General features: G+C 39.3%; 1 protein-coding gene and 1 long non-coding RNA gene across 2 annotated transcripts in view; one reads left to right on the forward strand and one right to left on the reverse strand.

Annotated features, from left to right (window-relative positions):
• Positions 1-13,886, forward strand: part of slco5a1b (solute carrier organic anion transporter family member 5A1b) — a 229,706-nt gene that overhangs the window by 91,713 nt on the left and 124,107 nt on the right. The gene's annotated exons all lie outside the window — the stretch shown is intronic.
• Positions 4,186-5,012, reverse strand: LOC148097662 (uncharacterized). The gene is made up of 3 exons (XR_015716826.1): positions 4,887-5,012; positions 4,636-4,819; positions 4,186-4,554 (listed from the first exon to the last, which is right to left on the reverse strand). It is a non-coding gene; the product is annotated as an uncharacterized LOC148097662 (long non-coding RNA).

The following is a 13,886-nucleotide window of genomic DNA, read 5'->3' on the forward strand; positions in this document are numbered from 1 at the left end:
TCTCTGCAGCTCTACCCTGTGAGCTGCTGGGAGAAAGTCACTGGAATTTAAAAAAAAAAATCTTTCAAAAGGTCAATCCACCAAATACTGACTACAGATTGCCTTTAAATAAATAGATCTTAAGAATGTATTTTTAAATATTGCATATTGAATCATTTTTAGCTATCTTTTTTTTTCTTATTTTGTATCAAAGCCTTATTTAGCTAGACATACTTTTGCTCTGGGAGCTCTGTGGTGGTCGTTTTGAACTGGAGCTTAAAATAATAGGTGCTAATGCACAATGACATACTGTACATCAACACCTGCTGAGTTGTTTACTTCTTGCTAAGATTATGTAGATTTTATCATTTTTGTTTAGGATTTTTTTTATGTTTTTAATACTCTGTGATCAGTGTGCTGTATATTGTAAGGAACGTGGGTTTTTTTAGGAAGTAAACCACCTTGATTTAGTTGTTTGTCCTGCCATTGTGGGGTTTTTTTTTTTGGTTTTCGAGTTGTGGTGATAGGTAGTTTGATACAAAGTGTTCACAACAACAAATTATCTTAACGCAGTTTGTTTTAAGATAAAGACCCTACAGTATTTGACAGAAAACCTTAACAATCAGATCCCCTATGAGCAACGACTTGGTGTCAGTGGGAAGGAAAAACTGTCTTTTGTCAGGAAGAAACCTCACACAGAACCAGGCACAGGGAGGGGCAGCCATCTGCTGCATCCGGTTGGGGATAGGAATGCAGTCGTAGAACCCTGGATCCTGTGATTGGAAATTTACCTTCTCTAGTAGAGGTGAGCAAGTCAGGGTCTCTGCTATGTCATTGGAGTTTACTTATTTTCTATTTTTAAACCTGACACAAGTTTGCAGGTTTAAAAAAGATGTTTTGGTTTTAGTGAGATTTTGGGCGACTGCTTTGGTGTAAATGGGATTGAACCAATGCTCTGAGGCTGGGTGTTCATCATGTGAAGGTATATGAAGATGACCTGAAGTCTATCCAGATAGGATTCTCGCAGGTTTTAAGATGTACATGGAAAACTTCATGAAGAGAGAAAATCAGCGCCAAACAGAAACCCTGAGGGATTTGTGTGAGGCTGACTTGATCCCCACCTGAAACAGGAATGCGGTGTCCTTGTTTCTGATTGACTGTTGTTGTCTTCACACTTCTCTTTATTTTACTTCATCCCTCTGGGACTAAGCTCATACTGTGTAATGCTCAGTGTCCTATTTATCCCATAGAAGGAAAGCTTTCTCATGAGATGTTTTTCACTGTTTAAAGAAAAATAGACTGTCTTCATATTTTCATTTTATTAAGAATATACAATACAACAAATCCTATCGAACAGACCAACAATAACAATGCAGTGATTGTCTTCAGAAGATAGTATTGTGTGAATATGCACCATCTAATATTACTTTTACCATGTTTGTTGTTATCCATAAACTATGAGAAACACAACAATGTTCTTTCTTTGTCATGGATGCACTGAGTGAAATATTGATATTTTTAGGTTTTTTTTGGAAGATCCAATAGGAAAATACTCACTGGAACATCAAATCTGTATTAATCCACTGCTTTACATAAACATATCCATATGCATGCTTGCAGTAATGGTCATCGATTTGTTACAGTACTGTGCAAAAGTCTTAAGCTTTTTGAGATTGTCTTGAGCAATCGCCCTCCCGGCTTTCTGGAAACCTTTTGGAGTTTTCTTTGGACATTGGCAGCTTTTTCATATTTTCAGTCCAGTCCTCATATGTACCTGACCACTTTCAGAGGAATGGGCCTTTTTGCTGCTTCTTAGCTAAGCCATTAACCCTTTAAGACCTACCATAGAACCAAATCCGCCAGAGCTTATATTATATTTTTACATGTCGTAGTGCCATTTTTGGGAGCATTTCAAGTTGCTATACATCAATACAACCATTATAGCCCAAATTTTAATAATATTTCTGCATTAAGTGCATAGTAATTACATAAATTGCAAAAAAGTGCAATAAACTACAAAAAAAAGTAAAATCGTTTTTGTTTTTTTAACATATATTTCTAGTTAGAGAAATTTAAGAGGCTTATCCCTCAAAACTGTAAATACAAAAAAGTTGCACAAAATAGTTTCCCACCACAGGAAATTTATTTTGAGTGTCTTCATAGTTTTATTTTTTAAATACACCAATTTTTATATACTGCAGGAAAAACGAAAATAAATATTATAATGCAAATTTGCAAAAAAACAGCATATGCATCAAAATAAACTGTTTCCAGCAGTGCAATATGAGTCCTAAGCATCCCAGAAACTAAACAGAGAAGCATGAAGTCGAACATGACTTTAAAAAACAAAACGGTATAGGCTTATAAGGCCCTGAATGTAAAAAACAAAAAACAAAAAACAAAACGACATTTTCTGCGAAAATTATGTCACTCCCGGTTTCGGGCAGGTAATGGCGGACATGCAATAGTTCGCGCTGACGTCTATTCCAAGTAGGAAGTGTTACGAACAGCTGATCGGATCGGCAAAGTGTGTTTCTGGAATATTGTGTTTTTGTTGCTGCAAGTGCTTTTTATGCAGTTTTTGCAAAGCTATATGTGGAAGGAAACTGTGACCTAGAACAAGCTAATGGCATAAGATGTAAGTACAACTTCTCTGGTTTCATATGCAAAAAAAATTATTGCGCTAGCTTATGTGGTTGCAGTGCTACCAGGATTTAAAAATAGTTACGCAAAACGTAGCGTGCCCACTCTGACGGGCTTTAAAGGGTTAAATTCTAATCTGTGACTCTATCAAACATAAAAATTTCACCTAACTTGAGGGATAAACTAGTGTTGTGGAGACACTTTTTTACTAGCTGCCTGTGACAGAAACAAATAATTTGTGCCAATTTCTTTAGCGGACACATGCCGAAGATAACACAGATTAACAGACTTGTTTTTTTTCCCATACCAGCAGGGTTAAAAATGTAGTTTTGTGCTGTTATTTGAAAAGGTGGCATGTCTCGGGTTGGTCCGTCTGCTTAGAAAATCTGAGGAAACTAACAAGTGGAGGACAAAAGAAGAAGTTGTAGACCTAAAACAGTATCTTCAACAGGTGAACACTACCTAAAAGTGATGTACTTAAGAAACAGCAAAAAAAAAAAATCCATCTAGATTAGATAAAACTTTATTAATCCCTCGGGTGGGTTCCTCTGGGAAATTTAGGAAAATTTAAAAATCTAAGATCTGACACTGGACCTGAGAGATGCGTCTGGCCCTTCAGTTGATCTGTTTACTGAAGCCTCATCAGAAATGGTCTCAAGCTCTCTGTATATGAAATAAATGTAACTATTTAATGTTTAAATAATTGTGTTAGTAGTTCTTTTGTTCTTATTTGTTCTCACTTGTTCTAGATTATGTATTATCTAAATTCATGCTAGTTTTAGGCAACTTCTAAAGAACAAAGCTTGGCTTTAATATTGTCCTTAAATATAGAAAGATTTATAATCACTCTTAGAACACAATTTTATATATTAAAAATATCGACATCCTAAGTTTTCCTTAGTACCAGCAGACTCCAATAGTTGTTCATTAAAAAATAAAACACCAGGTCAGTGTACCACACTGGCAGTCCTGAACTTGTACCAGTCCTCATGAGTTTCTCTGGCTCACTTTTAGCATTAATGGGCTCTGGGCTGGTGACAGCTATTGCTGGAGGCGTTTTGCTCTCCGGTTCTCTGCACAGGCTTCACATTTTTGTGAACACAATTTCTCTTAAACACCTTAAAGTAATTTCTTGAAATGATGTTCCCCTCGACTTGAGGTAAATTTGGTGCAGACTGGTCACTGTTACTAGGGCGTATTTATCATTATTAACATTGACTCTTTAATTTACACTACCAGTCATTGGGCACACCTTCTCATTTAATGGTTATTCTTTATTTTTACTACTTTCTACATTATAGTACATACTGAATATATATGCAATTATATAGCAAAGGAAACAATGATAAATAACTCTAAACATGTCTTAAATTCTATATTCTTCAAAGTAGCCATACTTATGTTTTCGCTCAATGAGCTTCATGAGGTATTCACCTGAAATGGTTTTCACGTTGTCACGACCGGGCGGCCAGACACAGGTAAGTGGACTCAAATGCAGACACCAAACGGAGGCTCGGAGGTATAGGGCAAACGAACAATTTATTTGGCACTCAAAAATGGCAGACCATGGAGGAGGCAAAAGAAACAAAAATGTTAATCGTGAACTAAGGGCGAGAGGGAAAACATAAACCTCTGAACATTGGCTACCTACTAACATAAAGTTTCTGATTATGGTACTAAGAATCTATAGCTACAAACACACTGTGATTAGCAAGGGCTAGCAGATAAGCTTTTACCAGGAATGCTGAGAAAGTAAACAAGTCTTGGCTAGACCATCTCCAAAATAATTGTTTAACCAAATAAACAAGAATCACACTGCATGTGCAGCAGCAAAGCCAAAAGGAAATAGTCTCTTTATCGGGCTGGGCACGTTATTTGGGATTTTCCGGAGCAGGCATACAAGGTACAGGGTCGCAGGGTTTCTCTGAGTCACTGTAATGAAAGGAGTGTAGAGTCAATGTGTGCCCCACGCAGCAGTCCAAGAAGTGGTGGCAACAAAATACATAGTCTTACTTGTCTGGGTTGATGGCGAGGCTAGGAGGGGATTAGTGGTCCGAGTGAGGCTGAACCAGTTCGTGTACACTCACTGTGAAGTGTAGGGCAGGGAGGCAGGCAGGTGAATAGCGCCGAGAATAGTAGCAGGCCAGCGACGGGGAGTTGAGTGGTTACAGGCAGCAAGATCCAATCCACTGTGAAGCTGCAGAGGTAAGTAGACAGGGTTAGCGAGATAAAACAAGGTTTACCGAGCTATGGCTCTCACTAACGTGGGTTAGCTGACGTTCCGGCGAGGAATGTTTGAGAACGCTGGTCTTAAGAGCCTCCCAGCAAATTACACACAGGTGCCACAAACAAGGGGTGTGATGACTCTGCCCAGTGATGGATTTACTGGCACGCAGGAAACTCCAGCACTCACCCGGACCATGACACACGTCACAGATGGGCCTTGTCAGGGTTCATTTGTGGAATTTCTTGCCTTGTTAATGAGGTTGGGACCATCAGTTGTGTTGGGCAGAAGTCAGGCTCGTACACAGCTGACAGCCCCATTTGACATCTGTTAGAATTCATATTATGGCAAGAACCAATCAGCTAAGTAAAGAGAAACGACCGTCCATCATTACTTTACGAACTGAAGGTCACTCAGTCGGAAAAATTTTAAAACTCTGAATGTGTCTCCAAGTGCAGTCACAAAAACCATCAAACGCTGCAAAGAAACTAGCTCACATGAGGACCGCCCCACGAAAGAAAGACCAAGAGTCACCTCTGCTGCTGAGGATAAATTCATCCGAGTCACCACACAGATCCAGTAGCAGACACTCCTCTACATCAACTGTTCAGAAGAGACTGTAAATCAGGCCTTTATGGTCAAAGAAACCGCTACTGAGGAGAAGCAACGAACAGAAGAAATTTGTTTGGGCCAAGAAACCCAAGAAATGGATTGAATATGTATTTTTTTTTCTTGCCTTGACCAGTGAAAATCTCTGCTATGGTCTGATGAGTCCAAATTTGAGATCCTTGGCTCCACCTGCCATGTCTTCACAGAAAAGGTGAACGGATGGTCTCTACTTGCATGGAGGAGGAGGTGTGAAGGTGTGGGGGTGCTTTGGTGGCGACACTGTTGGGGATCTATTCAAAATTGAGGACACACTGAACCAGCATGGCTACCACAGCATCCTTCAGTGGCATGCCATCCCATCCGGTTTGCATTTAGTTGCATCATCATTTATTTTTCGACAGGACAATGACCTCAAACACACCTCCAGGCTGTGTAACAGCTATTTGACCAAGAAGGAGAGTTGATGGAGTGCTGCGCCAGATGGCCTGGCCATCACAGTCACCTGACCTAAACCCAATCGAAATGGTTTAGGATGAGATGGACCGCAGAGTGAAGGCAAAGGGGCCAGCAAGTGCTCAGCATCTCTGGGAACTCCTTCAAGACTCATGACCATTTCAGGTGACAACCTCACGAAGCTTATCGAGACAATGAGCAAAGCAGTAATTAAAGGAAAGTGTGGCTATTTGGAAGAGTCAAAAATAGAAAACATGTTTTATTTAATTCAGTATCTGTTCATTCATAGTTTTGATGCCCTCAGTGCGAATCTACAATGTAAAGAAAAACCATTAAATGAGAGGGTGTGTCCAAACTCTTGATGGGCAGTGCAGGTCAGCATATATTAAAATTGTGCTGATTGTTGAGATCTGTCCTTCGAGAGTAAAATCGGCATAAACATGGAAACACACTGATGTAAATTGCAACTTGCCTGACGGGCGAGGCATTCCACCACGAGGCAGTACGAGTTAAACCACTGCTGCGTTTTTCTGTGTGTATCGGGGAACGTGTATTGACCCACAGTGGGTCAACTCTGAAACCGCTGTGCAGTAACTCTACATACACGCTTCTCTTCTGCAATATGCATATTTTTATAGAAAGAGGAAAACAACAAAAATAGATTTTCAGTCACCTCCATATTCACCTCACTGAAGTGAACAAAACATTTTGACAGTAACAAAAAGAGCAGATTTAATAGGATTAAAATCTTCAGTAATGCCTGTAAATATTAAAATCTCTGGACGTCCTCAGATAACATTAGTCCTCTATAAGCAGGATTTGATTTATTTGAGTTATCAATTTATTCCTGCTGCAGTTTGAGACAGATAAATTCTCGTAATTTAATAATAAATTAAAGCAAAAAATGTAAACAAATAAATTGGAATCTATTTGAATTTAGTCAGCATCTGATTTTGCAGACTTTATATTTGAATTTCAGGTCACCGATTAAGAAGAAGTTATTTCATGATAGGGGAGTATACTGTGTATTTTTTATAATTTCTTATCTCTCTTGTTAAAGGGTGTGCACCCCCAAGTTGAAGTGTCCCTTCCTGTTGCTGGCAGTGTCTCTCCACGCGTCGTGTTTCATGTAGAGGAGAAATGAGAGACAAAGGCAGTTGAGAGCTTCAAAGACTGCGGGTGACATTTAGTGCTCAGTATCTTCAAAGACCAGGCCCTCTTTTGTAGTTTTTCTTTTTGTGTATAATTAATGTGGCCCTTCCTGTGGATTTTTCCTTTCTATTTTCTTTCTTTTTGCCTCCTTTTCGGAGCTGGATTAGAACAGCAGATTAAGGAAGTGCACCTTAATTTTCAATTTGCATTCGAGGGGACTTCAAACTGCAGCTGCTGACAAGATTTTTCCAGCTGAGCGTGTGCCGTGGAGACGTTAGAGTGTTGGGGTGTGTGGTCATATGATCAAAGACTAGTTTCTGCAGAGAACAGAGAACTTCCATCCGGAGTGACTTTAGGCATTTAATTGATAAGATCGATAAAAGTGTCAGTCTATTGAGACAAAGGGGGTCTTAGGCTTTCATGTTTTTAACATCCAAGTAAAAACTACTATTTGGTATTTTATTTGTGAGAAGCTTTGCAAGGTTCTTAAATTATAACGTACAACAAATGGCTCTTTTGTGTCTGTATACTAGGAAGAGGTATTCCATTAGTTTATCTAAGATGAACTCTAGGAGGAAATAAATATTTCTTTAAGACTTAAGACACTAGCTGAATGTGGTGCACAGCATCTCTGCTCTTTAAATTATGATTTTTAACATTGTGAAGGCTTTGGCTGTCTGTCCCCGTAATGTGCCAACAACCTTGAATTCAATAGAAATAAAACATAATAAACAAATACTTGGTACATACCAATATATTTATCTTACAATAACTGCCCCTATGATTCATCGCTCCACTCCAGCCATTTACAGTGCCATGTTTCATTGGTGAGCAATATACAGTATAACAGCTGAATGAGCTGACTACGTCTACCTACATCTATAACATCACTCAGTGGATTTGGCCTGTAGAGGGATAAACTTAAAACATCAAAGAAAATTTAAAAATCTCGTGCACACGATTTAGTGCGAGGTTGCACAGATCCTGTCCTGTCTGGCAGCTTTTGCAATCAGAGTTATGATCTCCACTGTGGTGCTAAACACATCTTCCTTTTCCAGTTCAGCTCTACAAATTCTCTATAGGCTCTTCTTGTTTAGGGTTTATGTGTATATTTCTTCATTTCTGTTCGCGTTATTTCAGTTATTACATTATATGTGGTATACAGGGTAACAATGTGTAAGACAGGACAAGCAGACAATAAAAGGGGGTGGGGTGGGGGGGGGATTGGGGAAGACGTAATAAAAGGATAGAGTACAAATAGAAATCCACAATATATCATCAACTGCCACTCTTGTAAGAAAAACAAACATACAACACCTGGAACACAAACATTCGAAAATGCACAGGTAAATACATCTACAATCTTCTTGTGTGTGTGTGTGTGTGAGAGAGAGAGAGAAAGAGTATGTCGAATGTGAGTGTGGGTCTTTGTCACATATGTACTTGAAAATGAGGGTGGGAAGCCACAGTGACACCCCCCAGGAGCCAGACGCAGACAGAGATGGAGCTGAGACAACCAGGCCATCCACAGCCCCCAAGATTACTGAAGGTGGCTGTAGCTCAGGTGGCAGAGCAGGTCAGCCACTAATCAGAAGGTCGGTGGTTCGATCCCAGGCTGCCTCCTGGCTGCATGCCAAATATTGCAAGATACTTGGGCAAGATACTACATATTTGCCTACTGGTGGTGGTCAGAGGGCCCGGTGGCGCCTGTGTCCGGCAGCCTCGCCCCAGCCCCAGCTTGCCATCCCCAGTGTGTGAATGCGTGTGTGAATGACTGAATGTAGTGTAAAGCGCTTTGGAAAAGCTATAAAAAAAGTTACCAAGACTACAGAGTACCAAGGCCACGAGTCTTGGCGACATCTGCACGCCCATCCCAGCTGGAGAAGGATGGAGGCCCTAGATGGGGCAAAAGGGGTGGGAGTCCCAGAGGGCCAGTGGCGACGGGCAACCGACCCCACTAGAGAGCTGAGATCAGGGCTCCAGGCACCAAAGAACTGCCCGGTACCTGGGCCTCAGACCCAGGCCCAGCCGTGCACCCACACACACTCATTCCCTTTCTTACTCACACATACCTACCCACCTACTCACTAATGACACAAAGACGCACACACATTGACCCATTGTGAAAATATCTTTACAGTAAGTAAAGTATTTGTAACTTAATAAATCCCACTTACACTGGACATGACATGAATTCAGGGCTTTGTGGTCAGTTCTGTCTGCTAGCAAAAAAATTAGGAAAGCGACAGAGCTGTCAACTCTGGCTAACCTTCGTTTAGCTTACTTAACTTTTGGCTGCTTAGTAGAAAAGTGAGCCACACCAGCTAGCTAGCGTTCTATCCTCTCCACTACTTTACACTATAACTATTAATTCATCATAAAATCAACGACAATGCTCTCTCAATGTTTGCGTTGTAACCTTAACTGCTTTGCTCACGCCGTGTTAATGTGCATAGTATATCAGGCAAATTAAAAAGGGTTATGTTTGCTTGTCAGACTGACAAGAATTATGTATAAACTGGAGAAAAAGAGAAGAAAATATAAAAAAGAGAACAAGCTCAGACACAACAAATCGTAAATGAATATGAAATAGTAATAATAATATAATATCAAAGAAATGGCAAAGCCATAAAATCAATGCAAAATAAAGCAAAAATATTGGTGCTGTCATCGTTCAAACGGTTTTATGACTGTTTTAAAATCCCATAGAAGTCTCTTTTTTTTTATTTTTTTTTTTTTACCTTTGTAGGTTTTAATTGTGGTTATAAAAAGTTTCCCCATAAACGTTGAAGGCAAGAAAAAATACATATTCAACACATTCAGTTTGCTTGAAACAGTCATTCACGTGTCTGTATTTTTAAACTTGTAAATGCCCAAATCTATTTCTTTATTTTAGCTTTTTCTTAAAAAAAAAAAAAAAAAAAAAAATCAGTCTAAATGACTTATTTAACTTATTGAAAGTGAGCTATAGTTTTACAGTGATGTAATTCTATCTACCTTTTTGCACTACACATACTGAATGCTGGTACTTCCTGCCAAATATGAGGACATGTTTTGTGAAATAACTGAATATGTTGCATCATTTAGCACTTTAAAACTGATTAATATCCAAAGTGTAAAAATAAAAAAAAACAAAAAAAACAAACTGCTGCTAGAAAAAAAGCAACGCTTTACTGAGCACAACAGACTGATTTGCATCTCTTAAATTACACTTGTGACAAGCAGCTTCCTGCAGTAAAGTCAACAATGCAATAGACCGGCAAAGGTCAGGGTGCTAACTTGCCTAGAAACTCGGGTTTGAAGGGGGTTGTTTGATGTTGGCAATATTGGTGTCCAAACACTTTGTGTAATTCTACTTGTCAACACACAGGTGAGAAAATCACATTGATGGTAATAAGATTGAGGAAAGTGTTGCATTAGCACCTTGAAGTGCAAATAGCTTCTTATATTGCCTATTAGACCTAGATAACCTGGCGAGGTGGAGGGTGATGATGCTGGTTTGTTTTTTTTTGTTTTGTTTTTTAATGTGTGTGTGTGAAGAGAGGGGGTGGGGTTCAAGAAAAAGCATATTAGCTGTGTCAAAACAGTCAGGAAAAAACACCAACTCCAGAAAATATAATTAGGAATGTTTTTCTATCCCTTTTTCCGTCTGTGTTTTAATCTGCTATTGATGAAAGACGGGTTATTTGTTTCTTCAGCTGCACACTCTGTGCAATATCCTGTCGCCCTGGCAGCCTGCGAAAAGAAATATCTGCCATCCCTCCTATCCTCTCTTCTCTCTTCTCCCCCTGGGCTTTGCATTATAAAGAGATTTCATCTCGTCCACCTTTAGCCAGGTTTTGCCTTTGATATTATTTATTAGCGCCTGTATTGAACAGTTCACGGAGCTAGAACCTTGAATGGGCCCCCTCATCGACTTCTCCTCACAATCAATACTTTTCCACATTACATATACATCAGCTCAGAGTGCAATATCGTTCGCTCTCAACCTGCGGCCTAATTAAAAAGATAAGCGGCTTCGTTTGAAGCTCGCCTTAATAGGCTGCTGCCTTGTTTCTAAGCATGAATATTGAATAGACTCATGACTTGTTTGAGATTCAGCTCATTTTGTGTAGACTACTCTGTCACAGTGAAGGGGTTCAATCTCTAGATACTGTCAGGACAGGATCCCATGACTCGACTCTTGATGGTTCATTTTTTCTTATTACGTGTAATGCATTGCCATGTTTTACATGTAAAGACACTAACAGAGCTTTATAACATTTTTTTAATGTAAACGAGCTCAGAAGCAAACAGTTTATCTGTGAAAGTACAGGATTGTAGATGAGTTAATGAGTTAAGTGTGTGGAACTGAAGATTTTGTTGTTAGTCAGATCCAGAAAGCTGGATTTCCTCATTTTTACCCATGTCCATCATCTTGTTCAAACATTGTCACTTTTGGCTCAAAGAAGGAAACACCCTCCAAAACATGGCTTTGGTCAGAAAGATCATGTTAAGGTTCCAAAATTATGTGAGATGTACATTTTGGGAGAAACGTAATGTCACAATGATTATATAATGTAATTATATTTCAAAATATTGAGCCACTCAGGTTGAACAATGAGCCATATAGCACCTCAAACACTGCATTACCATTATCACATAGCTAGTTTCTCACTCTTTAAAGTCTAAAAATCCTAAATTTACAGAATGAAGGTTTCTTCCTGTTAAAATGGAGTTTTTCCTTCCCACTGTCACCAAATGCTTCCTCACACGGGCTTGTTTTATTGCATTTTCATGGTATTTTGTAGGGTATTTATCTGAGGCAACTGCTGTAATTTTGTCCTATGAATTGAATTAAATACAGTTAAATATACTCAGAATATAATCTGATTTTTGAAGCACGGAGGATTTACCAAGAACCAATATAGATGTTTGATTTTGCTTTCCTTCATGGACAGTTAGTAAAGAGTTTGTATCTGTTGGTTTTGAATGTGCATTATCTGTAAGCAAGAAACAAGATTTTTGGTACCAGATATTTGCTGGTTTGTGTTTGCAGTCTCTTTAAAGTCTGAGTTCTACTATTGCTTGTCCTCCGCGTACGAATAAAAATGTTCATTCTGCTCATTGTAGTTCGGTTATTCAGTCTGACGAAGGACGATTGCGATCCTTTCATCTCATAAGTAAAGCGGTGCAGCTGACGGGGAAGGTGTTGTAGGAACAGCTGTTCATAACACAATTCAGAGTCTGTGTGTTTTCAGATGCTACCATCACTTGTGCTGTTAGTTTGGTTTTGATTATTAGAAATGAGGATGGTTTCAGGAAGTCACAACTCACACTAAAATGTATCCAACTGGAAAGCAGGGAATGCAGAATACTTCCCATTAGACTGTATGGATGCAGTCTATTTACTGTATCTATACATATTTTTGACTTCCTTGTGTCAGCCATATTCTAGTGCTGAGAAACATACAACACATTAATAAGTTTAGCAGGTTTACGATGAACAAACTATAATACTAATATTAACACTGCTGTGTTAAAGCCAAACGAAAAGTTTGAAAATGCAGACCTGAGTCTCTGATGTAGACGAACTTAACATTTTATGTCTGTCCAACAATTAGCGGTGTAATTTGAGGTGCAATGATAATTACAGTGTCACAGACCTTCAAGCATGGCTATAAATTTTTTTTGTTTTGCTGAAGGAAAGTTATTATATAAAGTGGTATTACTTGTTTGATGACAAGCAATTATCAGGATTTTTATCAAACCCATAATCCATTAAAACATGACAAACTGAATGATTAAATTGGATATGTAGGTGGGTGAGTCAGTCTCTTTGCCAGTTAAATCACTCTTTTAAAAGCATTAACTGTCATGGAAACACTGGACACATCTCAATTTGTATTCCAGCTTATTTTAAATGTTAATGGCATACCCAGAGTTTTTTTTTTTTTTTTAATACGTTATCAAACTTGAGTCTGGACTGGCCTTCATGTGGCCTCCGCTGAAGAACATGAGCTGTTTAAATTGTAAAGCTGATAAAAGAAGCATAATTTTGTAAAGTGAACAATTTCGAAGATGCTTCACAGACCTTGGTGAAAGGTTAGCTAGGCCGTTAAGGGAGTTAGGACGAAACAAAAGTTTTCATAACATCTTATTGTCAGCATAGGGTGGTATTGAACAGTGATGGTCAACAGTTGTAAAATAAATGGGGAATCAAAGAACAGTTAGACTGAGGGAAGCAAGTCATTCAGCAAACACTGTGGTTTCTATGCGTTTCTGTGCGTTTCTGTGTGTTTCAGTATTGGTAGGAGTTAATAAACTGACAGTCTTGGCAGTTCAGCTCCTGTACTTTACATGTAATCTCTCAGTAATCTGACTGCAGTTCCACAGCAGAGAGAAGAAAGGAAAGATCAAAACCTCTCCAGAAACCAATGAAATATCCAGCATCAGCCATACAGCATCAGCATCAGCTGGAGCAAGTCGGCAGTGTGTGTGCGTGCGTGCGTGTGTGTGCGTGCGTGTGTGTGCGTGCATGTGTGTGTGTGTGTGTGTGTGTGAGTGTGAAAGACAGATACTTGGATCTGCCACCAAAGCACATTCCTCCAGACGCGTGGCCAGGCCATCGCTTCCCTGACTACCAGCTGTTGATAGAGAGAGCTATCCAACACACACTCTCACACACTTCCTGATAAGATACAGCGAGATGCATGCAAACACACAGGCACACACTTTTTTTACTGCTCAGATTGTGGCTTTCTGTCTTTTAAGCAGCCCAGTGAACACGAGTAGGAATGTGCACACACACACACACACAGTCACGCTCAGTAACACACATTCACAT

This window comes from Neolamprologus brichardi, chromosome 18, assembly GCF_056152115.1.
Source record: "Neolamprologus brichardi isolate AB-2024 chromosome 18, ASM5615211v1, whole genome shotgun sequence".
NCBI lineage: Eukaryota > Metazoa > Chordata > Actinopteri > Cichliformes > Cichlidae > Neolamprologus > Neolamprologus brichardi.